At 41.3% G+C, this 23,117-nt stretch overlaps 1 protein-coding gene across 5 annotated transcripts in view; it reads left to right on the top strand.

Moving 5' to 3' along the window:
* Nucleotides 1-23,117, top strand: part of LOC137371530 (dachshund homolog 1-like) — a 494,797-nt gene that overhangs the window by 343,083 nt on the left and 128,597 nt on the right. The window lies entirely within an intron of this gene.

Below are 23,117 nucleotides of genomic sequence, written 5' to 3'. Positions count from 1 at the left end.
CTGAGGAATGGGATGGGTGCCTTAAGGACACCTCGCCTGGCTTATCTTGGACACAATAGTTGGAACTGCTCAAGTGGAATTTAAGGCTTACCTAACCGAGTATATTGGGATTTTTGTTGGATAGAGGACAACATACAACATACTCATCTGGTTTAAGTTGGTTCTTTGAAGAACTACTTCAATTTATCCACATTCGTACTGTTTGCTATAAGTTTCTTTTAAGGTCAAAGTTCCGCTATTGGTGTGCTGTTTAAAAATCAGGGTTGAGAGTTTCCGCTTTGGCTGTAGTCTGTGATATAGGTGAAAATTTCTCTCAAAATTGCTCTAGTTTTAAGAAGTATTTTCTTTCCTTCAAGTTTCCACTCACATATCACTGAACATAAAACCTTCCATAAGCCAGTGCACTAGGGCAGTGTTTTAAAACATAATTATTTTTTAAAAATTGCATTCAAAGATATTTCATTGAAATAAGTAAGAGTGGTAACTTGGTGCAGTTTAATTAATACAGCTGAAAATGGGTTTATCACAAAAATTAAGCTTTTTTAATGACTGTCTGTCTAATTCACCATCTGTGAGTAACCCCATTTTAAAAACCTGAAAATAGCTTTAAAGAAACTATATAGACCTATTTACTAATTTCATTGGTGTACAATAGTCAGTTTATTATTAAATTAGAAAAAAGATATTCAAAGGCTTTTTTAAGGTGTGAAACGGGCATAATTAGCGAAACTCCCAAAGGTGATGAATTTGTACGGGGGTGACGCCATGCTTTTTAAATTTGCGCGAAAGATTGCGAAAACTAAATTTGCAATGGATGTAACTTGCACTTAAAATTCCTACATCCTTTGTGAGGGTTTGGCTGATTTTGAGTGAAGTGCGTTGAAATAAAAACAACGCAACTGTGCAGAAACTCCAGGCCCTAATGTATAAATGATTATTTTAATTGCTACAATCTTTTGTTTTTCCTGCCTCTCTTTCTATTGTATTTTTAAATCATATTTTCTTTTCCTCTATTGATTTTTTTGACAAATTAAGTAAAATGAAAGCAGAAGGTTTCACATCATAAAACATACATAATAGATTATCGACTATGTACAGAGATGAAAAAGAAAAAAGGTTTAAGATCTAGTAATATTCCCCATTTACATGTTTGAACTGAGGCACCATAATGACTCCAGACATGAAAAGAAATATGTAGATGTTACCATAGCCATTCGGTCTAAACAGTCCTTGATGTCATTTACCCTTTACATGAGCAAGTAGCCCTAATCACATTTACCCCCATTTCCATATCCTTTTAGCATGTTTTCCTTCAACCACCTAGCCAATCTAATGTTGAATGTTTCTCTGCTTCTCAGGAAGTGAATCTTGCCACCTGTCAATTCTTTGTGCATATAATTTTTTCATGCTCGCTGTTCCACATCCCTTACATTTAATTTTCTGTCTGTGGCCCCTCAATCCAGTTCCTTCAACTACTGGAAGCAGTTTTTTTCTATCGACCTTGTCCATTTTTTCATGATTGTAGACACTTCAATCATATTGCCCTTTAATCTGTTTTGTTTAATGAAACAAAGGCCCAATTTTTCAATTCTTTCTTTGTATTTTCTCTTCTATATATTTGTATATTTATAGTATTTCTTCATCACAGACAGCATTGCAGTGAATCTGTGTTTTTCTGTCTCATCAGCTTCAATGTGCTTCCGATGGAGTCCAGTACTACACACAATATCCTATCTGAAGCCTTATTAACTTTTCATGCAGGCTCATCATTATTTCTTGGCTTTTACATTCTACACCTCTTGTGATAAAACCTAAGCACCCTCTTCCCAAGATTTTCTCTTGTAAGCACTCTGCACCCCACATGCATGATCACAAAACAACGTAAAATAAATTATATGAAATAATTTGGAAAAGTTCAGTGATATAGTAACACTGCAATAGATTTCTCTTTGAGTTTATAATTCAGAGCAATTTCTGTTTAATAACTTACAGGCAACCAGTGCAGGCAATTGCTCCAACATATCTCCGCCACCCCCCTCTTCACAATTAACATCATTCCCTCAAGGGTGCGACAAAAGGCTTTCACTGAAGTCTTGCGTGTCACACATTCAGGGCTCTTTAGTGCTGCCAGCACACAGAGAAAAGCTTGCATTCATTTTCACTCTTTCAAAATTGACTCTCAGGTCTCACAACCTCTCCTCGGGGTCTTTTAACATCCCATAAAAATTTCCTCATGCTGAAATGTAAAAGTTAAAAGCTGATGTGCACCCAGCTCCATTTGTAATCCTGCTCATCTGTGGAAAAACACATACCAGAAGTCAAATGCATTTATCGCCAATACAAATGGCAAGTTACTGCAGGTGCTGGAAATCTGAAACATAAACAAAAATGCTGGAAACACTCAGCAGGCCAGGCAGCATCTGTGGTGAGAGAAACAGAATTAACGTCATAGAGTCATTTACAGCATAGAAGGAGGCCATTCGGTCCTTCAAGCCAATGCTGCCTCTCCGCGGAGCAATCCAGTCAGTCCACCTCCCCAGCTCAATCCCCGTAGCCCTGCAATTTTATTTCCTTCAAGTAGCTATCCAATTTCCTTTTGAAATCATTGATGGTCTCCTCTTCCACCACACTTGTGGGCAGCGAGTCCCAGGTCATAATGTAAAGAAGTTCTTCCTCATATTCCCCCTGCAACTCTTGTCCAAAGCCTTCAATCTGTGCTCCCTAGCCCTTTTACCATCAGTTAATGGGAGCAGTTTTCTCCTTGTCTAACTTACCCAAGCCTGTCATAATCATTTACACTCTATCAAATCTCCCCTCAATCTCCTTTGCTTCGAGGAGAACAACCCCAGCTTCTCCAACCTAACCTTGTAACTAAAATCCGCCATCCTTGGAACCATTCTGGTAAATCTCCTCTGCACCCTCTCATGGACCCTGACATCCTTCCTAAAGTGTGTCACTAGATTTGTGACCTCTTGTCAGAACTGGGAAATGTGAGAGAGGTAACAGTCTTTAAGCAAGTACAGAGGCAGGAAAATGCGGGGAGGTGGGGAAGAACAAAAGGGACTGTCTGTGATCGGATGGAGGTAGGAGTGATTTAATGAACAGGAGATTTATTACCATCACCTGCTGTTCAAAAAACAAATGGGAGCAATAGTTATGATCTGAAATTGTTGAACTCAACTTTGAGTCTGGAGGGCTTTAAAGTGCCTAATCGAAAGATGAGCTGCTGTTCCTCAAGCTTCCGTTAAGCTTCATTAGAACAGTATAAGAGGCTGAGGACAGAGAGATCAGAGTGGGAGGATGAATTAAAATGGCAGCAACCAGAAGCTCACCGTCACACTTGAGGACTGAACGGAGGTGTTCACCAGAGTGATCACCCAATCTGCATTTAGTCTCCGAGGTGTAACAAAGACCGCTGTTAATAGAATATACTAGATTGAAAGAAGTAGGAGTAAATTGGAAGGAGTGTTTGGGGCCTTGGATGAAGAGGACGGCGGAGGTAAAATGGCAGATGTTGCATCTCCTGCGCTTGCACAGGAAGCTGTTGTGGGTAGGAAAGGGGGTGTTTGAGGTGTGAACCAGAGTGTCGCAAAGGGAATGGTCCCTTCGAAATGCTGGAAGGGGAGGGGAAGATGTGTTTTGTGGTGGCATCATGCTGGAGGTGGCAGAAAGGGTGGAGGATCAACCTTTGAATATGGAGGCTGCTGGGGTGGAAGGTGAAGACAAGGGGAACCCTATCATGGTTCGAAACCGATGGGGGAATTCCTAGTTCCAATTCTCCCACGGGTGGGATAGGCTGATGACGGTCTTCCCGTCCAGAGGACAATTGAGGCCCGTAAGTGGCCTATTAACATCCACTTGAGGGCCTGTTCCGGCCGTCACTGTGATCGTACTTGTGGTGGGGGGCCTCTACCATGCAGGGATGATGCCTTGGGAAACGAGATGCCTTCCCTATGGGTTTGGGGTGGTGGGGGCGGGGGTCTCTCCTTCGTGCTTCATGGACAATTTGTGGCCCAAGCAGGAAACCCACTGGGAACCAATTCACCCACCCTGGGGGCCCCTGTCACCCTGGCCCAACCCATGACCCACCCCTCGCCGGGGTCTTCTGGACTGACCCTGGCGACCCCACCTAACGTACTGCTTCTCTGGGGTTCCAGCGCTGGGTCTCGGTCTGAGGCCTCTGCAGTACTGCTGCCGGCGGTGCTGCCGATACTACTGAGCTGCCAGCCCTGTGATTGGCCGGCAGCTCTTGGAGGCAGGATCCCTGTCTCAATAAAGTCATTAAAGGTACAGGGATCATACCTCCTTAAATCTTGACCCCAAAATCTGGAGGATCGCTCCGGGGGTCAGACAAAATACAGAGCCGGGTTCCCCCCGACTTTTCGGCCTGTCGCCAGGAGTCCTGCCCTAAGGGTGTAAAATTGAGTCCTTACAGGAAGTTGGGTGGTAGAAAGTGTAATCTGGGTATCTACGGGAGCCAGTGAGCTTATAGTAGACATAGACCATTGACAGCCTATCACCAGAAATGGAGACAGTGAAGTCGAGAAAGGGAAGGGAAGAGTAGAGATGGTGAGGGTAGGAGAGAGTTAGAAACTGGAAGGGGGTTGAATTTGTCCTGCTGTACTCCGTTAAATTTAAGGGGTAACATTTATGAGGAAACTAAATGCATGAGGGGGGAAAGGAATAGGAGAATATGCGGCTAAGGTTGGATGGTGGGTGGAGGCTCGTGTGGCAGATAAACACTGGCTTGGAGCAGTTGGGCCAAATGACCTATTTCTGTGCTGTAAATTCTATGTAATTTCACAGGAAAACTTTATTTGATTGAATTTATCTCTGCCAGTTGTGCAAAGTTTTGTTCCCAAATCATGGAATAAATTCTGTGGGTGTCTGAAATTAGATATCTTTGGGGAAGAGAATGAAAAAGGATGCCCATATATAATCACAAGGCAGCAATCTAAAAGACAGGGTTCTCAAATGTCATAATTCAGATTTAGAGCCAGATTTTCAAAGGACCATGAGGTTGGGACCTGGTGCGGGTGTGATTTCAAATTACAGGTTACAGGTTGTCACGGGTTCCCGATGCCTCCGGGACAGTTTGCAATTTTCAAAGGAGCAGTGCAGGCTGGAGTGGGAGGCACTGTCGGTACTGCGGAGCTGCCAGCCCTCTGATTGACCAGCAGTTCTAGAGGCAGGTCCCCATCCCTCAAAGGGATGGTGTCCCCAACGGCAGGCAGTTAATTGGCTGCCCGCCACGAGATAGTACCGCGGGTCCGATGGAGGACTGAGGCGGAGTCTCCATCCGCCTTCTGACCCACCGTCGGGACCCTTGTTGTCGGAATAAAATCCGGCCCCAGATGTTATGACTGATGCCAATGACAAGCGTACTCTAATGACATTCACAGTGAAGGATTGTTTCATAACCTCGAGAAGGGTAAGTCAACATTGGATTAGCAGAAAATAACGGGGTTAGTGCATATTAAATTAATTTTATTTCATATTTACCTTGTCAGGTTTGTGTAATTTATTTCTCATAATCTCTGTGATACAGCATTGCTCCAACATTTAAATAGGATTACATAGGATATACAGCACAGAAACAGGCCATTCGGCCCAACAAGTCCATGCTGGCATTTAAGCTCCACTCAAGCCTCCTCCCTTCTTTTCTCATCTAACCCCATCAGCAAAACCCTCTATTCCCATCTCCCTCATGTACTTATCAAGCCTTCCGTTAAATGCATCTGTACTATTCGTCTCAACCACTCCCACATTCCCACCAGTCCCTGGGTAAAGATGTTCCTTGTGAATTCCCTATTTGATTTCTTGGTGACTATCTTACACTGATGGCCTCTAGGTTTGCTCTTCCCCACAAGTGGAAGCATTGTCTCTGTGTCTACTCTATCTAAAACCTTTCATACTTTTTAAGACCTCTATTAGGTCATCCTTCAGCCTTCTCTTTTCAAGAGAAAAGAGACTCGGCCTGATTATCCCCTCCTGAGAGATATACCCCTGCATTTGTGGTATCATCCCTGTAAATCTTTTTTGCACCCTCTCCAGTGCCTCTATAATATAGAGACCAGAATTGTACGTGGTCTTCCAGGTGTGGTCTAACCAAGGTTTGATACACGTTTAGCATAACTTCTTTACTTTTCAACTATAGGTGCTTTGCACTGGCAACTCCTGAAACTTTGGATTGTATGAGTTATTACATGTAAGAGCTGATTATCAAACATTTTGCCCTGATTATGAAAATGCAGATTAGCTATAGGACGATTGCAAAATTGGGAATGCAGACCATAGATGTTCTTGCACCCACTATAATTCAGCTGTGATTTTTTTTTGTCTGGTTGCATTTTGCAGCATTTGCACATATTTCACCTCAATGTCACTTTAAGATCATCTGCTGCTTCCGAAAATATTTAAATGAACATATGATTCACTTTCCTTCCTTTTACACTGGGAATACACTTTTTGCTATCAAAGCCCATTGTGAATATCAGCAAGAGAAGCTCCATGTGGAATGGAGCTCTTAAAGGGGAACAGGCTGTGGGTTTTCTATTTGTTCTAATATTTGCAATACCCTTCTAGTGCCGTAATTTTATTTACAGGTCTTTTTAAAAATACTTCTGAATTCCATAGAATAATACAGCACAGATGTACAAATAAAATCAACTTTGCAGTTCTGATGGTTCTCTTTATCTGCTGCAGCAGCTCCAAATGTGATGCTGAAGCCAGACCATCAGTCTTTTCTACTCCAGTGACAAAGAATCTCTACCCGGATGGGTCTCGGTGGAGGTTGAACAACTGAATCAGGATGCAAAGAGTGACTTGAAGTAGCACTGCTAAGGCTGGCATTCTTCATCCACATATATCACAGAATCGTAGAGCACAGAAGGAGGCCATTTGGCCCATCGTGTCTGTATCAGCTCCTTGAAAGAGCTATCCAATTAGTCCCACCCCCTGCTCTTTTCCCATAACTCTGCAAAGTTTTCCTCATCAACATGTATAAAATTCTTTTATACAGTTGGATTTCAAAGGTCCATCTGGTCTATAGCAGTATTAACAGTGCAGACTTTGCATTAAAACCTATCATGAATGGAACCATACCAAGTCACAATGTAAATGTGGTATTCATTAACATATTAATGAGACTGTAAGAAGCAAGACCAAAGTTTTTTTTTGAAAACTTACCTCAGCAAGCCTTTTGATTTATTAAAGGTAATTCCAATAGCCTAGAAACCACCCTGTGGTGTATTGTTGTAAGAATGCATAATTCTTCAGTCCACTAGCTTAACAGAGGTATTCATTTATTTTGGATTAGGACCTCCTGTTAAAATAGTTAACAAAGGAGTTTCAAGAGAATGCATTCAAAGTTTGTTCAATAATATTGCAGTTTCAGGGTAATATTCCTAACTGAGTAGAAATCCAACATGCTCCATGGAGTTATGTTTCATTATCGTGTTTGTCCATAAGGTTTAACAACTTTAAATGTGCTATATAAATACAAGTTGTTGTTGTCCCAGGATGAATATGGAATATATGCAACCCTAAAGAAATGTAAATCCATCTCTGACTATGGGCTTCACGGAGGTGAAAAAAAAAACACTACCATAAATTAATTAAAGTAACAGGTGCTCAGAATGAAGATTTTTATACTTCACTTACAAAAAATACTTGCATTTATAAAGCACTTTTTCATGACCTCAGGATGTCCCCAAGTGCTTTACAGCCACTGAAGTACTTTTTTGAAGTGTAGTCACTGTTGTAATTGTTTCTACATGATAAGAGTGAATGCGAGATTACAGATAGTCTTGTCTTCTATCATGGGAGCCTGCATGTTTGAATTCTTAGCTCAGGGTTAGCCGAATATAGACAAGTGTAAGATTGGGATCTGGACAGGCGTGAATGTTGTAGAACTATCTAAAGGTGACATTGAAACAGGCCAAAGGTATTAGTAAACTCAGACACTTAATCATTTTGGCAGTGCAAAGCAAAAAGAGCATTTGAAGTATACAGGATAAATTTTGTGTAGCTACACTTGGCACAGAACCTCAGTTGATGGCAGAGTGGATAAAATTGGGCAGGGAGGTCAGCGTGAACAATTCACCACGTTCCAGATTTAATCATTGGAAAATCAGGAGAGCCATGAATTAGAAATACCGCTTACAGTGCCAAAAATTCTGCAGGTAAATGTTGCGGAGGTTATTTTTGGGAGGGGCTCACAGTAAAAGTATTGGGGGGAGGAGGCTGTGACAGGAGAGGCTGTGACCATCTCCTGCGCCTCTTGGCTCTACAAAGTAGATGTTTTCACTCAACCTTGCAGGGCCTCTTCTATCTGCAGATGAGCTATAGACGTCTCCAATCTGGCGGGGGAGTTGCAGCAGCTTCCCCAACTTAGCTTCAGGTTAAAATGCCATTGGGGTCATTTTGATGTCATAAAACCCCAATTAGCATAAAGTCATTGGGTGGGGGAAGAGGTCACCTCATCTACCTGCATGCTAAAGTAGGAAAGGGTGCAAAAATGTTACATTATTAGTGGGCAAGTAACCTGTTTGTTTTAGCTGCCCAGCTGCCTGATTTCTGCTGGGTAGGTCGGGTTAAAACTGTCCCCTTGTATCTGGGCGAACGGAGTGTTGGAGGACTATAATGTCCTAATGTTCCTTCCACTAACCAGATGACAGAACAAGAGATTATGATCCCATTAATCAGCCATATCCCAGAGCTTCAATGCATCAGATGCCAGAAAGCCACCGTACAACCAATCATCTCAATACTGAAGACCAGTCCAATCGCAGCATTATCCTTGTCAGACCATTTCTGATTGCTTCAGTCACAGAAAGTTTAGAGATACAGCACTGAAACAGGCCCTTCGGCCAACCGAGTCTGTGCCGACCATCAACGACCCATTTATACTAATCCTACACTAATTCCATATTCCTACCACATCCCCACCTGTCCCTATATTTCCCTACCACCTACCTATACTAGTGGCAATTTATAATGGTCAATTAACCTACCAACCTGCAAGTCTTTGGCATGTGGGAGGAAACCGGAGCACCAGGAGGAAACCCACGCAGACACAGGGAGAGCTTGCAAACTCCACACAGGCAGTACCCAGAATTGAACCCGGGTCGCTGGAGCTGTGAGGCTGCGGTGCTAACCACTGCACCACTGTGCCGCCCTAAGTGTTTTGTGCGAGGAAGCAAAGCAAGTGTCCAATCCACTTTCACTTCACTTGGGGGTCTTGCTAAACAGAATAAGTGCTCCAGGCCATCAATACGCTTGCAATGTATTGAAAAGGGTGCAAAGTGTATCTTAAAATTTTATTCATCTTTTCACATTGCGGTGTAGGTGTAGCATATAACAGGGATGCTCCTTCATTGAATCTGCAAGATAGAGGCTATTAAACTGATTTTCATTTTTCTTTTTCAATATGCTGGAAACAAAATTAAAGCCACAGGCAACAAGGGATGACTTGGCATCCTTCCATAATGCTGCAGACATATCATTAGTATTTGAAATAACAAAAGTCTTCTCACCAGGTCACAATTCTACTGCAGGAAAAAAAAACACTTATTTTGTTTAATATAGCAGTGATAAATATCGAAACAAAAATGATTGGTGCTGCTCAGCTTATTTTTTTTTTGCTTAGGTGCCTTAAGTTTTATTTGCCAAGACAAAACCCTGGCATCCAATAAGTGGGCTGGTACTAGGACATTTAATGTGCAATTTCAAATTAGAGTTGACAATTGCAAATACACACCAACCAACACTGTAATAAAATCAATACACACTTTTCCCTTAGGGACCACTATTTACTGTTAGCAATGCCATTTTCTTAAATGGATGGCATTTATGCCTGGAGAAACCTTGTATGCATGACTCTCCATACTTTAACTAAACAAGCATTGTTGGAGCTATGCAAGAGAAAATCTTTTTTTTATTTGTAGGCCTGTCAAGGCTGTTTCGTTGAGCTGTGGCATCTGTATAGCCATTGGTAATGGCTTGTAGCTTTATCCTGCTTAGAGACAGTTATCTCCACAAAAAATACAACCCTTTTCAAGTATTTAGCACATGTTGGAGGGTTAGGTACCATTTGTCACTTTATTTCAAGATTTGGTTTTGTATACAGGTTATGGCTTTAAAAGAACAGAGCTTGTACATACTAGTGGGGTTTGTCAAAATATTCAGGGTGGTGGTCGAGGTCTTTTACAGGGAATGTTTGGTCAAGGTATTAGTCCTGTCTCATGTGCTATCCAGGACATAAATGGTCGCCACCATGTTATCAGTGGGCTGAATCCCTGAGCCAACCTGATTTGCTAAATCGGTATATTTTATACCTGTTTTATGCTTGTAAAGCAGGCGCAACGCATAGCAATTTCAGCCTGAATCTCCATTAGGCTGGAACTCCTCAACCCTAGTTCATTTAAAAGAAGACTGCTTCTCGTGTAAAGAGAGTCAAAAAATCCTTTTATTCCAACATTAATGTGGCGCATTCTTTATCAAGAAAATGTATGGCAAGCCTTTTTTTACTGTTTGTTTTTCAAACATTCAAACATGCTGGAATAATCTGTATCAGAATGAGTCAGTGCATTGCAAAACTATCATTGTAGTGATTGTACATGATGCTATCATAGCTGTAATGGTCTGCAGCTGGTCAGGTGTTCTTGCTTCATTGGCAAAAAGGCATTGCTTCTTTGAAGAAGCTAAACCAAATCGATTGATTTTTAGGCCTTTCTAAGTTTGCAGAACATGAAGCTCCACCTGAAAGCCTTCTGATGGTGCATTAAAAGAATAGGATTTCTAAAACTCAACTTTTTAATGCAGTCAGCTTTCAAATAAAAGAAAAACTTGCATTTATATAGCACTTTTCATGACCTCTGGAGATCCCAAAGTGCTTCAGAGCTGATGAAGTACTTTTGTAGTGTAGTCACTACTGTAATATAGGAAATGTGACAGCCGATCTGCGCACAGCAAGCTCCCACAAGCAGCAGTGTGACAATGAACAGAAAATCTGTCTTGAGGGGTAGGTATTTGCCAGAACACTGGGCAGAATTCCCAACCTTTCTTTGATTTATTATCGTGGAATCTTTTCGGTCCTCCTGAGAGGGCAGACAAGGACTTAGTTTAACGTCGCATCCAAAATGCAGCACCTCCAACAGTGCACCACTGGGGGTGTCAGCCCAGATCATGAGCTCTATTCTCTGGAGTGAGACTTGAACCACAATCTTCTGCCTTAGAGGCAAGAGGGCCATGACTTACACCAACTACCAAATATGTAGTATCCTCTACCCAGTATGGTACACGTGCAGCTGAAGCAGTGCGGTCATTGTGCCATCTGGCTGAATCTAAGGATCGGATACTTCCAAAGCCACAAAAGCAAAAATTAGATGAAAGTTGTTACTCGGGATCTAGAATCTAAAGGCTTAAAGGTTGCAAGTAAAGGCTGAGGGAGGTAAAAAGTTCCACATTTCTGAGAACTTGTGAAAGGAGTCAGAGTTGGAGACACATTTCAACATAAACTTCCAGCGGAGAGGATGAAGGTGCAAAATTGGAGCTTTGAAGGACATGAGAAGAAAGTAGTGGAGCAATAACATGGGAACCTAGGTACAGGAGAAGGCCAATCAGCCTCTCAAGCCTGTTGCACCATTCAGTTAGATCATGGCTGATCTGCATCTTAACTGTATTTACCCTCTTTGCTTCCTTAATCCTTAATACTATTACCTAACAGAAATCTGTTGATCTAAGTTTTCAATTGACACCCAGATTCAACTTGTTTTTTGGGGAAGAGAGTTCCAGATTGCCACTATCCTGACCATACGTGTGCTGATAAAACCACTAGTGTACACATTTTACTGAGCAAAGATCAGGCAAAACTGCCCAACAATTACATGCAGTTAAAATTTCCAGGTTTTTTTCTTATTGCTTCAAGTTTCAACGCTTATGTTTACGAAGTTTTCTCTTGAACCAATTGCAGTGTGTGCTTTTTAGTGGGATGTTCAATAATTCAAGTTTTGCAGCACTCTTAGTTTTAAGGTCTTGCCTAGAGTGTGTGTTTATATCGTCATGCAGGCCCCCACCTGACAAGAATGAGGCACATTAATTTTGCCACACGGACACTAAATGTTGCCGTGAAGAATAGAAGACCTGTTCCAAGGAATTGCCAAGCCCCTGCCGGAAAGATATTTTTGCATATTAGCGGACAGTGTTGGAACAAAGGAGCTATCCCCTGCTCCCATACAATACACAGAAAAGACCTGGTCAAAACTGACCATCCTGCAGGCCAACTTGGGGAGTTTTAAATTGTAGAGACAGTGTTTGAACTGGCAGAAAGCTCTTGGCTCCTGGATTGAAAAGAGCCTCTCCTGTCTGCCCCCATCTCTTTCTCACGGAATTCCAAAACCCACTGAAGACACGTGAACCCCAAGAGAGAGGAAAGTCTCCTACAGTGAACAGGGTTTAAGAAGACTACTGGGCCCCAACAAAAAGCAAGACCATTTCTTTAATCAAGGACTCTGCAGCAAGCTCGAAGCACAGTAACAAAAAAAAACCCTCCTCAGAGATTTCCTCGAACTTTTCTACTTTATTTATTTATTCTCTTTTCTATCTTAATTTTCATGTGTGTATCGCATATGCATGCTAGCATGGGCACATCGTGTATCCGTAAACGTCAACTGAATTAGAGTTTAAGTTTTAATAAAATTTCACCTTTCCTCTTTAAACCTAAGAAAGCCTGTTTGTGCTTGTTTCTTTACCTTATAATTGGAAAGCAGTGAACAAGGATTCACCAAGGGGGAGATAAAAACACAGTGTGTTTAAGAAATACAACCCTGTTACAGTAAGATCAGATACAGGCAGTAAGGGAACCCTCGACCTCTTTCTCACCTGGTTGTAACAATATAAATGTATATTTATATTTATCTGGGCATATCCCATCTGGGCCCAGCCTTGTTCACACACAAGTTCTTGTAGCAGCAATAGTTGGTTGATGATCAGAAACTGCTTATCGACTCCCTGACCCAGCAAGGCTAAAGCCAATTTCTGCCCCTCTCCTCTTGCCCAATCTAAGATCAGTCAACATTTTAATTGCAAGAAAAATCAGACTGGAATCTGTGATTAATTTGTTTTGTTTTATTATTTATATTCAAATCTGAGGGTCTTTGTGCTTTTCTCGAAGGGAGAATATTATTTGGCTTTGCTTTTGTGGAGCTTTGAGAGTTGAATTTGAGTACGAATGAATTACTGGATTTGCTCTTTGCTGTCTATTACATATTTCACATTCATGCTGCTTGTATGTGAGCTTTTAATTGAGTCTAACAGAGTGAGCTTTAATTGATACAAAATCACGGTTCGAAAAGAGCTGTATTAACTAGGTAATGCGTTGCTTTTTAATCTCCTTGCAGTCCCTTCTTAGATGCATTCTCATCAAAATTAATTCTGTTGTAGGTTGGTAAGGTAGCTTTCTTATGGAAATGAATCATTTTTCAGGCCTTTACTTTCAAGCCTTAATACCTACCTATAAATCAATGGCATGTAATAGAAGGCTTTTCATTTTTGTGTTCAAGAATTTTCAAAAGCAAACTCAAAGAATCCCCAAAGAGATGCTCTAATTGCTCAGAAAGCAATGCCAAGCATCAAGAAATGCACTGGATATTTTTTGAAACTTGTAATTTCCTTTCATGTTGACAGTGTTTTCAATGTCTGAAGTTGATACTCTGTGTGCGTCTGGTCTTTTTTATATGTGGCTGGGTTAACCTTTGAGTGAGCAGTGCAAATTGAATAGTAAGTGTTCAATAATAACTAGGTTGCATTTTTCTTTCAATGTAGGTGTCCACTGTACAAATTTTGCAGTTGAAGCCTATAGCACGATGCCATTTACATGAGGGAAACTGGTTTGCCTTGTAGGAACATTGGAACAGGAGTAGGCCATTCAGCCCTTCGAGCCTGTTCCACCATTCAATTAGATCATGGCTCATCTGTATCTTACAGATACCCCCAGCTTCAACATGTTTTTTAAGGAAATTGAGTTCCAGATGTCCACTACCCTTTTTGGAAGAAGTGCTTCCTGACATTATCCGTGAACATCCAAGCTCTAATTTGAAGGTTATGCCTCCTTGTTCTGGACTCCCCTACCCAAGGAAATAGTTTTTCTCTGTCAAGGCAAGTCTATACAACCTGTCCACGTAACTTAACCTGTTTAGCCCAACTAGCACCTTGTGGCCTTGGTCATCATTCAGTTTTTTTGCAGCCTTTATAAAGTTTAGGCGGGTGATAGCATAGTGGTAATGTTACTGGTCTTGTATTCCAGAGGCCTTGATGAATATTCTGGAGTTCAAATCCCACCATGTCAGCTGGAGGAATTTAAATTCAATTAATTAATAAATCTGGAATAGTCTCATTAATGATCATGAAACTACTGGATTGTTGTAAAAACCCATCTGGTTCACTGAGTCCTTCAGGAGAGGAAATCTGCCGTCCTTACCCAGTCTGGCCTATATGTGATTCCAGGCCCACACCAATATTATTGCCTCTCAACTGCCCTCTGAAATGGCCGAGCAAGCCACTCAGTTGTCGGTGGCTCACCACCACCTGCTCATGAGTAATTAGGGTTGGCAATAAATGAGCAAATAAAAAATAATTTTTAATGGATAGCTTTTAGTATTACACATTTGAAACCTACAGTAGACTGTGGTAACTGCAAAGGGTGGCAATCTCCATCCTTGGTCTTGCTGCATGTCAACCCCGAAGACCTTTTCCACACTGGCACCAATTACCGGCAATAGTTGGAATCCATTTTCGTCAGCCAATTGTGTTTACTCTTTCAGATTTAAAAGAAAAAGGAAATAACGAGTTGAAGTAGGACATTTCAAGTTCTTAGAACTTGCCAAATTTCTAAAGAGGTAGAACCAGTGTTGGAATTTTTAAAAAATTACTCAGTGAGTGACTAAAAATAAAATAAATCATAATCTTATTATCCATTTGCAGGGTTATGGGGGCAAAATCTAGGTATGGGACTAAATTAACAGCTCTTTCAAAGAGCTGGCACAAGCACAATGGGACAAAGGGCCCCCTTCTGTGCTGCAGTGGTCTGTGATTCTATTCTATGATTCCTTTTTTTTCCTAAATTGATTCATGCTCCCATAAGCATCCTCTGTCATTGGCAATCCTGCCTATTACTTCCTTTTTTCCCATCAATATTTCCTTCTTGTCCATATTTTGAAAGCATTGGCAGAAAATTCATCGCAGGAAGCACAAATTTCACTGGGTTATGTCCCACACCTCAAGGATGTCTGAAATATGCCCAACATCATATTAGCCTTGGATAGTTTTGAGGCATCGCAGGCAGCCGCCTTAAGTCGGAGTTGTGTCCGTGGAGATATTAACCGGGAGTTCTAATGCTTGTTAAGGACTCCTTATCATCATGTGCATAAGCATGATGGGCCTCTGGCTTCCTGCTGTGTTGTACGAATGTTCGTGGACACAAGAGTGGCAGGACTGTTTGTCGTGAGTCCACGACACTCCTGAAAGCAACTCTCAATCTGTGTTAGTCTGCATTACCCAATCCCATGACTGATAGCCAGCCCAAATTAGAAATCTTCAAACCAGTGAGCTGCCTCTGGAAGCATGACGAGCACCAGCAGCTCACCACTGATACGGAAATGTTGCCTGAGGAACACTTTAAAGAAATTCTCAAGCCTTCCCCTTTGGGCAGTTTCATGTCCATCACTGCGGGCTAACCAATTTCTCCCTCATTGGCTCCTTGTTGGGACGGAATTCCCAATGGGCACCGGTTGCCCTCTGGTAACTGGCATAAGCAGTCATACCTTCATGTATGAGGCTAGATACTGTGCATCAGTTATTGAGTCAGGAAGGGGCAAAGAGGGATAAAAGCCCTCACCCAACATCTATGCCCTCACACACATCCCAGCAAGCTCTGCTGGATAGGGATCAGGAATAGGAACTCGCTCCGCTCCTAAATTCCAAACAATGAGATCAATTGTAACAATGTGCCAGCTCAGACCAGCACAATTAGCACATATTAAGAGTCAAATTGGGGACCTTTTCAGTTTATATGCTTCAATTACTCTGTGATCTTATCAACTAATGACCTTACAAGTGTAACCCTATATATTAAGTATTAGGTTATTTGTCTGAGAAGGTGGAACATATCATCTTTACCATAGCAGCATGTCCCAATGTGGCTCCACAGTAGCACAATAAAACAATATTTGACACCAAACCACATAAGGGGATATTAGGATAGGTGACCAAAATCTCAAAGAGGTAGGTTTTAAGGACAGTTGAGAGGTTGCGAAGCAGTGAGGTTTAGAGAGGGAATTCCAGAAATGGGGCCAAGACAGCTGAAGGCACGGCCACCAACAGTGGAGTGAAGAAAATTGGAGATGCACGTGAGACCAGAATTGAAAGAATGAAGCATTCTCAGATCCCTTGCTGATTCAGTTGATATGTGCACTACCCAGAAAGGTCTCGGGTTCAGTTCTTGCTTGAGCTGCATCTGTTGCTTTCACCAAGGATGCTATTTCTGTCTGTATCCCTAAGTTAGGAAATATCAGCAAAGATTAATGCTCATGGTCACTATCCCGACCCCTGCTGCAATGTGCAGAAGTGTGGATGTCAAATCAGGACAGGAACAGGCTCATCGATGATGCCTCTAATTGTTGAATAGTTTTCCAACACACGCTTAGCCTTATACCAGAAGAATCGCTGGATAGGAGCAGTGCTAGAGTGCAGTCAGCATCTATGGAAACACAATTCAACACCTTCAGGAGAAAACTGGAGGGTAAGAGTTAAAAAGAAAAATTATCTTCTAACACAAATCTAGATTAGGCCTGTCATGTGACTCAAGAGTTTGGCTAATGGACAAAGATTACAATTCCTGAGAAATTTGCCTAAGTGACATAGCCTGCAATGCCAAACTTTTACCATTTAACATTTTGAAGGAAATATGAAGCTGTTTAGTCAGACTAAAACTGTATCCTATTTATCACCCTGGTTACATAATGCTGGCATCATGCTCTCTTGGAAAACCATATTAGTCACACATCTTTTCCAAGCACATTAAGTCTTAAGTGTTGCTTTGTGTTGCACTTTACAGAAAGTAGCGTTAATCAATGTGCCGAGTTAGAATGGTAGAAGCACATTGGAAAGGCAGATATGTAGGTTTCAAATCCAGTTGGACAGCTTTCTGCAAAGCTCGTAGATTCATTCAGAGGAGGGCAAAATGAATTGAAATATAATCCCTGCAATTTGTTTGAATAAACTATTTTAAAGCAGTGAGTAAATAAAAATGGCAAGGTTATTTAAAGCTCCTCTTAGGTTAAAATAATCTATCGGAGTGTGTGGGTGGTGGGGTGGGGGGGTGGGGGTGGGGGGGTTGGTGGGGGCGGTGTAGGAAGGGGGTCTGCATTTAAGAAACCAATTAAAATATATGAAGCCTTGTAATTATATAAATTCTACATTAATTACAATTTAATGAATAAGTTTGGGTGCTACATTTTATATATTATTCAAATACATATACTCTGGGGGTATCAATAATTCATTGCACATAAAGGGCAAACTAATTTATTTATTCAGAAAAAAAATAGGATTTGTGCTTTTCTTTCAAACAATGAAGATTCAGCATAAATGGTGCTTCTGAGAACACAGCTGGCCTGGCTTCCTGTCAGGGACACATTGGATGTTTATCTGATGTATATGAAGATTGACACTGATCTTAAAGTGCAAACATGAAGCTTGGGAAACATCAATGCCACTGGAATAAAGATCTAGACATGGAATAAGCAAGTATAAAGCAAGCCCATGTGCCTCCATTTACTCCTTTGTTGGCCAAATATTTAAAGTTGACCTAAAACCAATCAGCGTGAGCTTAAAAAAAATTGTTAATATTTTTAGATGTAGTTTTAGCTTCTGCTTTGAAGAGCAAGTTGCATTTCTATCCAACTCCTCACACTTAAAGAGTCTTGCAGTTCTTTATAGGGTGTTGAGCAACTAGACACTGACCAGGAGGTGAAAAGGGAAGAGAGGGTGGAGTTGGGGGATGGGATGAAGCTGGAAGAAGGGACTAGAGGTTTAGTTGAAGAAAAGGGTTTTTAGGATGTTTTTGAATCCTGGGAGGAAGATCATGAGGTGAAGATGCTGAGGGAGTGAATTACAGAAGGTGAAGGTATAAGGGCTGAAATAGTAGCTACAGATGGTGGAGTAGAGGAAGCAGGGAACAAGAAAGTAAGCAAATGTCAAAGGAGCAGAGAATGCCAGCAAGAACATGCAGTTGGAGGAGCTGGCTGAGTTAGGGAGAGTTGTGACCAGCTAGGGATCTGAGGTTGGAGAGGTGGGACATGGGTCTCAGTGTGGATGAGAGAGCAGGTCATGGCATTTTGAGTGACACATACTGGGAGTGTGGAAGAAGGGAGGCTGTCAAGGAGAATGTTGGAGAAATCCTGTATGAACATGATAAAGGCATGACATGAGGTTTCAGCAGCACAAGAAGGAAGATAATGGTGCAGAGAAGCAATAGTTCACAAGTAAAAAAAGTGGTCTTGCTAATGGATTGGGCGAGGGGCATGAAGGTGATTCTGGGAACTCAGAGGATGCGAACTTTCCTCACCTCTGGGCTTAACATGAAATAACAGCCAGGGAAATTGATTAAAGTCTTGTCTAGAGATGCAGTAGTGTTTCTGGGAGAAGAACAGCCTTGCCATGATTTAGCTGGAGGAGATTTTGGTTCATCCTGGTATTGATATTGGATAGCGAGTTCAAGAGATCTTTTAGCTCCATTGCAAGTAGCAAGAGATTCAATAGTGACTATTTCAAACCAGATTTGGAAACCCTTGCGTGAGACGTTGCATCTTTGCATATCTGCTGGTCTTTCTTTCCTACATGCATCTGATCTGCTTCTCGTGATGAGCAAAGCAACAGAACGTTTCTTTTGTTATTTGTAGCGTATTTGGCTTCATTCCCTTGCCAAGGTAATTGCTGTGCCAATGTAGAGGACCAAATATCCTTCCAATTTCCATTACTTACTGGTGGTAAGGGGAGGGCTATTTGTAACTGCATCCTTTAGATGTCCATTTATGATTTTGCTATGAATAGCAAGCAGATAAATGCTTCCTCAGTGGTTGATCAGTAAACACATTGGGTGCACCTAGACTTCTGCAGTTTTTCTACTGTTATGATTTCACACCCAATGAGGCTGTGTTTATATTAAACTTTAGAAGTTGGTTGGGCCAAGACTTGACTTTGAAGGAGAGTGATTGGCGGTCCCCTAGAGGAGCCAGTCTAGAATTCTGTGAAGTCTAACTCCAGTGGGCCTTCATGACACTCTTCAAAGGTAGGCAGTGCTTATGTGGAGTCTACTTGGAGTGTGGCCAGTCTATGCCACAATCCCGAGACATTTACAATCTAGCAGCTGGGTGTGCAGCTTTGCGCAAGCATATAAACACACATGTGCAGTGCTGTCTCCTGAGCAGGAGCCAGTTCAAATAAAATGCTGCATGGTCGCGAGTCTCATATCAATAGTGACAGTATAATCACATCGGAAGAGTAAACAAGAATCAGCAAACTGTCCGATAAAAGATTGTGTTGTATCATTTTTCTTAAAAGTACAAGCCATACGAGTTTGGGCAAAATGAATTTAATCCAACTGCCTCTAAATTCTACTAAATAAGATTATTGAAGTTTTGAGGTCAATGTGGATCTCATTTCAATAAAATAGCACAATCTTTCCAAAATTAAGTTCCCGAATGGAGTCGCCTCGGTTCAGTTATATCAGCTGTCCATGGTTTCCCATTATTCTTTTGTGTCACGCAAGGGTCTTCGCCAAGAGGATGGCTTCAAAACACTGGACCTGCATATGATGGTTTGTATCATAAGTTATTCTATCATGGTTTTGGTAATGGAAAGGAATATTTTATTTTGACAGCAGTTTTCTTCATTAATTCTTTATTTTGGAATTGGAACCTTAGGCTTTGACGAAAGTTTTGTGCATCCAAAAGAACATTTTATTTTGTGTGATACAATATTTGTGTCTTCATATCAACAAATTGAAGAATGAATGTGGAGGTGTGCACACTGAACACAGTTTTAATTCAAAGCAAAGAGAATACAATGGGTTACCTCAGTTTCTGATCTCCCGTCTGTAGCTTTCTGTTTCTATGCAGATGTTGTAATTTTTTTGTGTGAATGTGAGAGTTTAGATACCAGAAGGCAGCAAAGAAACCAATTCAGACCAAGTAAGTATGTTGTACATCACAGTGTATCCAGTGAGTAAGGACAGTTAAACCTCTGTGCTTCGAACTGCATGACAGATAATGAGTATCTGGTGGGAGTCGGTTGAAGCAAAGCCATCATTTATTTGTGGGTGGGAAGGGGTCAGGTTGAACATTTAATAAAATCACAAAACCAGTTTATAATCATTGAACCTTGAGATTAATTTTAAGTCTTAGAAAGGTTTCACTGCATTTCCTTTGTTTCTAGTGGAGCCATTCCACCAGAATATGGAGACCTAAAAAAAAATCTACAGGTGCTTCAAAAAGAGTACAAATGGGGACTTGCACAAGGAAAAATGCAAGTACAAGTTATAGGGTGTTGTGCTTTCTTTTTAAGCCTGGCCTCGATCTTGCACACAGCACCAATTCAACAACAGTTTATAGGTCCCGGCAAAACAACATTTGTCACTGTCACATCGACACATTTATTGATATCAACGAGAGTGGAAGTTAAACATCAGCAAAAATCTACTACATAATGTTGGCATTGAATAGAAAAGTATCGAAATTCTGATTTATTTTGGGTGTGGAGGTGGGGTAGAATTTGGGGTGGAAATTGTTTGGTCATATTTTTTTCCATTTCCTGGCCTCTTTCAGGAATTCTAACTGGGGCAGGTGTTGCGAGGGGGGAGGGGGGGTTGTTGGTTGGTGGGGTGGCATTTTGTCCACTTCCCATTTTCTTTACCCCGTCCTTGGCAAAGAAGCTATGCCTTCAGATGTCTAGACCCCAAGCTCTGAAATTCCCTCCTAACCATCGCTAGCTCATCACATCTCTTTCCTCTTTCAGATCCTCCTTAAAGCCAACCTGTTTGGCAAAGCTTTTGGTCACCTGTCCTAATGTCTCCTTCTTTGGATTGATGTCAATTTTTGCTTGATTCACCTTGGGATTTTTGGGCATTAAAAGTGCAAGTTATTGTTGTAAGTGGTGTGAATTCACACCCTATGATATAAATAACCACCCACTCAGCCCTTCCCCGCCCCTCCCCCCCCCCCCCCGATTTGGGGTGGGGCCAAGGGAGACAGGTGGGAAGAGGTTCTGCTCCACTTCACTTGCGACAGCAGAGCAGGGTCCTGGATATCTATATTTAAAATGTCCGTTTGATTAATAACACATAAGCAAGAAACTACCTTGTGCCGGATTGAGTTGCTGCCTTATGAACAAGCACAGATTTGTGTTTTTGTACAACTTGTTCCAGTCCTATCATTGTTAATTTATTGGTTTCTGTCTGTAACTCAGATGTTAGATTTGCTGTATAATAATGAGTGTAATCTCTACTCTAAATTAATCTATTGCCTATTCATTTTTAAAGCAGGTTATCATAGAGCAGTTCATAGTTAATATTCATTAAGGCTCCCAACATACTTTATATGAACTGGTTTTATCTGTATTAAGTCTTAATTCATATTAAATCTAAATTAATAGGTTTTGTGTCGCTGGAACTCGTAGGCAATTTGGTTTCATTAAAATCCAGTATAATAGACATATACTGTTGATGTGGATTTAAGTCGATCTGCCGTACAGATGCAATTTAGGCAGTAGACTTGAACAAAACTGAAAATTAGCATATTTAGTATTCTCAAGACATAAATACACATCGTTTTGTGAGAAGTGTCTACCTTACTGGAATGTTAATAATGCTTAATAAGTGGCAGGGTTAAGTTTTTACTTCAATGAAAGCAAACTGGTAACTCTGAAAAATTGGGAGAGAAACTCCATCCATTATCTGGGCAGAAGCCCGGGTGGAGGGGGGGGGGGTTTCAATTGTGTGGGGCAATGTTCTATGCCCACATATATATCTAAAATGCCTGTGGTGCCATATTGGCCTTGAATAATATTCAGACAGCTACCTTAAATGTTAGGCCCCTTACGTATGTTAATGAGGGGCCTAACACCTCCCTGAGGCCCTCTTCCAAAATTTGGGCAACACTGAGCGAAGTAGGCCCTGTTGGAAAAATAGCTCTTTCTCATTCCAGCCTTAGCCAACTCAGCAGGTTTACCTCAGTGTTGTTACATGCCTTCAGCACTAAAGCTATACCTAATTCAATGTAAAGGCAGCCACAAAATCAGTGGGATCTACAAAGGGGGAGATGAAAATCAAAGTGGCTCATTCTCTGCTAGAGTTACTTATTGAATTTAATTGCTCCCAGCATGAGCTGAGGTTATGAAAGTGGTAAGTAAGACACATGTTCCTCAACTTCATTTGGAAAAGTAAAATGATATTACAGATAATTTCAAAATCAGGAAAAAAATAAGATTGCAGTGTTTTACTTTGTGAAACGCTAGGCACCTTATTATCAAGTAGACACTGGATAAATGGCAACAATTATTCAAAGTGTGCTTTTGGCAGGCAAATAGTCAAAAGAAAAAAGAACATGTTTTTTGCTGAAGGGCTGGGTACTCACTGATCATTTTTTAAACAATGCGGAATACATCTTTTGGTGAGTAAGGCAGCCGATGGTGGAGACACTTCGGTTATTTTTTAATCACGTTAATTTTGGTAGAATAAAAAGTCCTGATAGCACTATTGTGATTATTGATCTGAGGTTGTTACGAATCCCATCAGAACTCAGAGTTCTGAAGAAGGGTCACTGACCTGAAATGTTAACTCTGATTCTCTCTCCACAGATGCTGCCAGACCTGCTAAGTATTTCCAGCATTTCTTGTTTTTATTCCAGCTGGGAACTGTTAGATCCAGGAGGTGAGCGCCTTTACATCTACCTGCTGGATCCAGTGTGCCAGCTTGGGCAACCCCCTGGATCAGGCAACCCCCCACGATCTTCCTCACTAGGCCTCCGATTCCATACGCATCCCCCAGACCTCCGATCCCCCAC

This window comes from Heterodontus francisci, chromosome 6, assembly GCF_036365525.1.
Source record: "Heterodontus francisci isolate sHetFra1 chromosome 6, sHetFra1.hap1, whole genome shotgun sequence".
NCBI lineage: Eukaryota > Metazoa > Chordata > Chondrichthyes > Heterodontiformes > Heterodontidae > Heterodontus > Heterodontus francisci.
The sequence above is the reverse complement of the archived record's forward strand: the minus strand, read 5'-3'. Positions and strand labels throughout refer to the sequence as shown.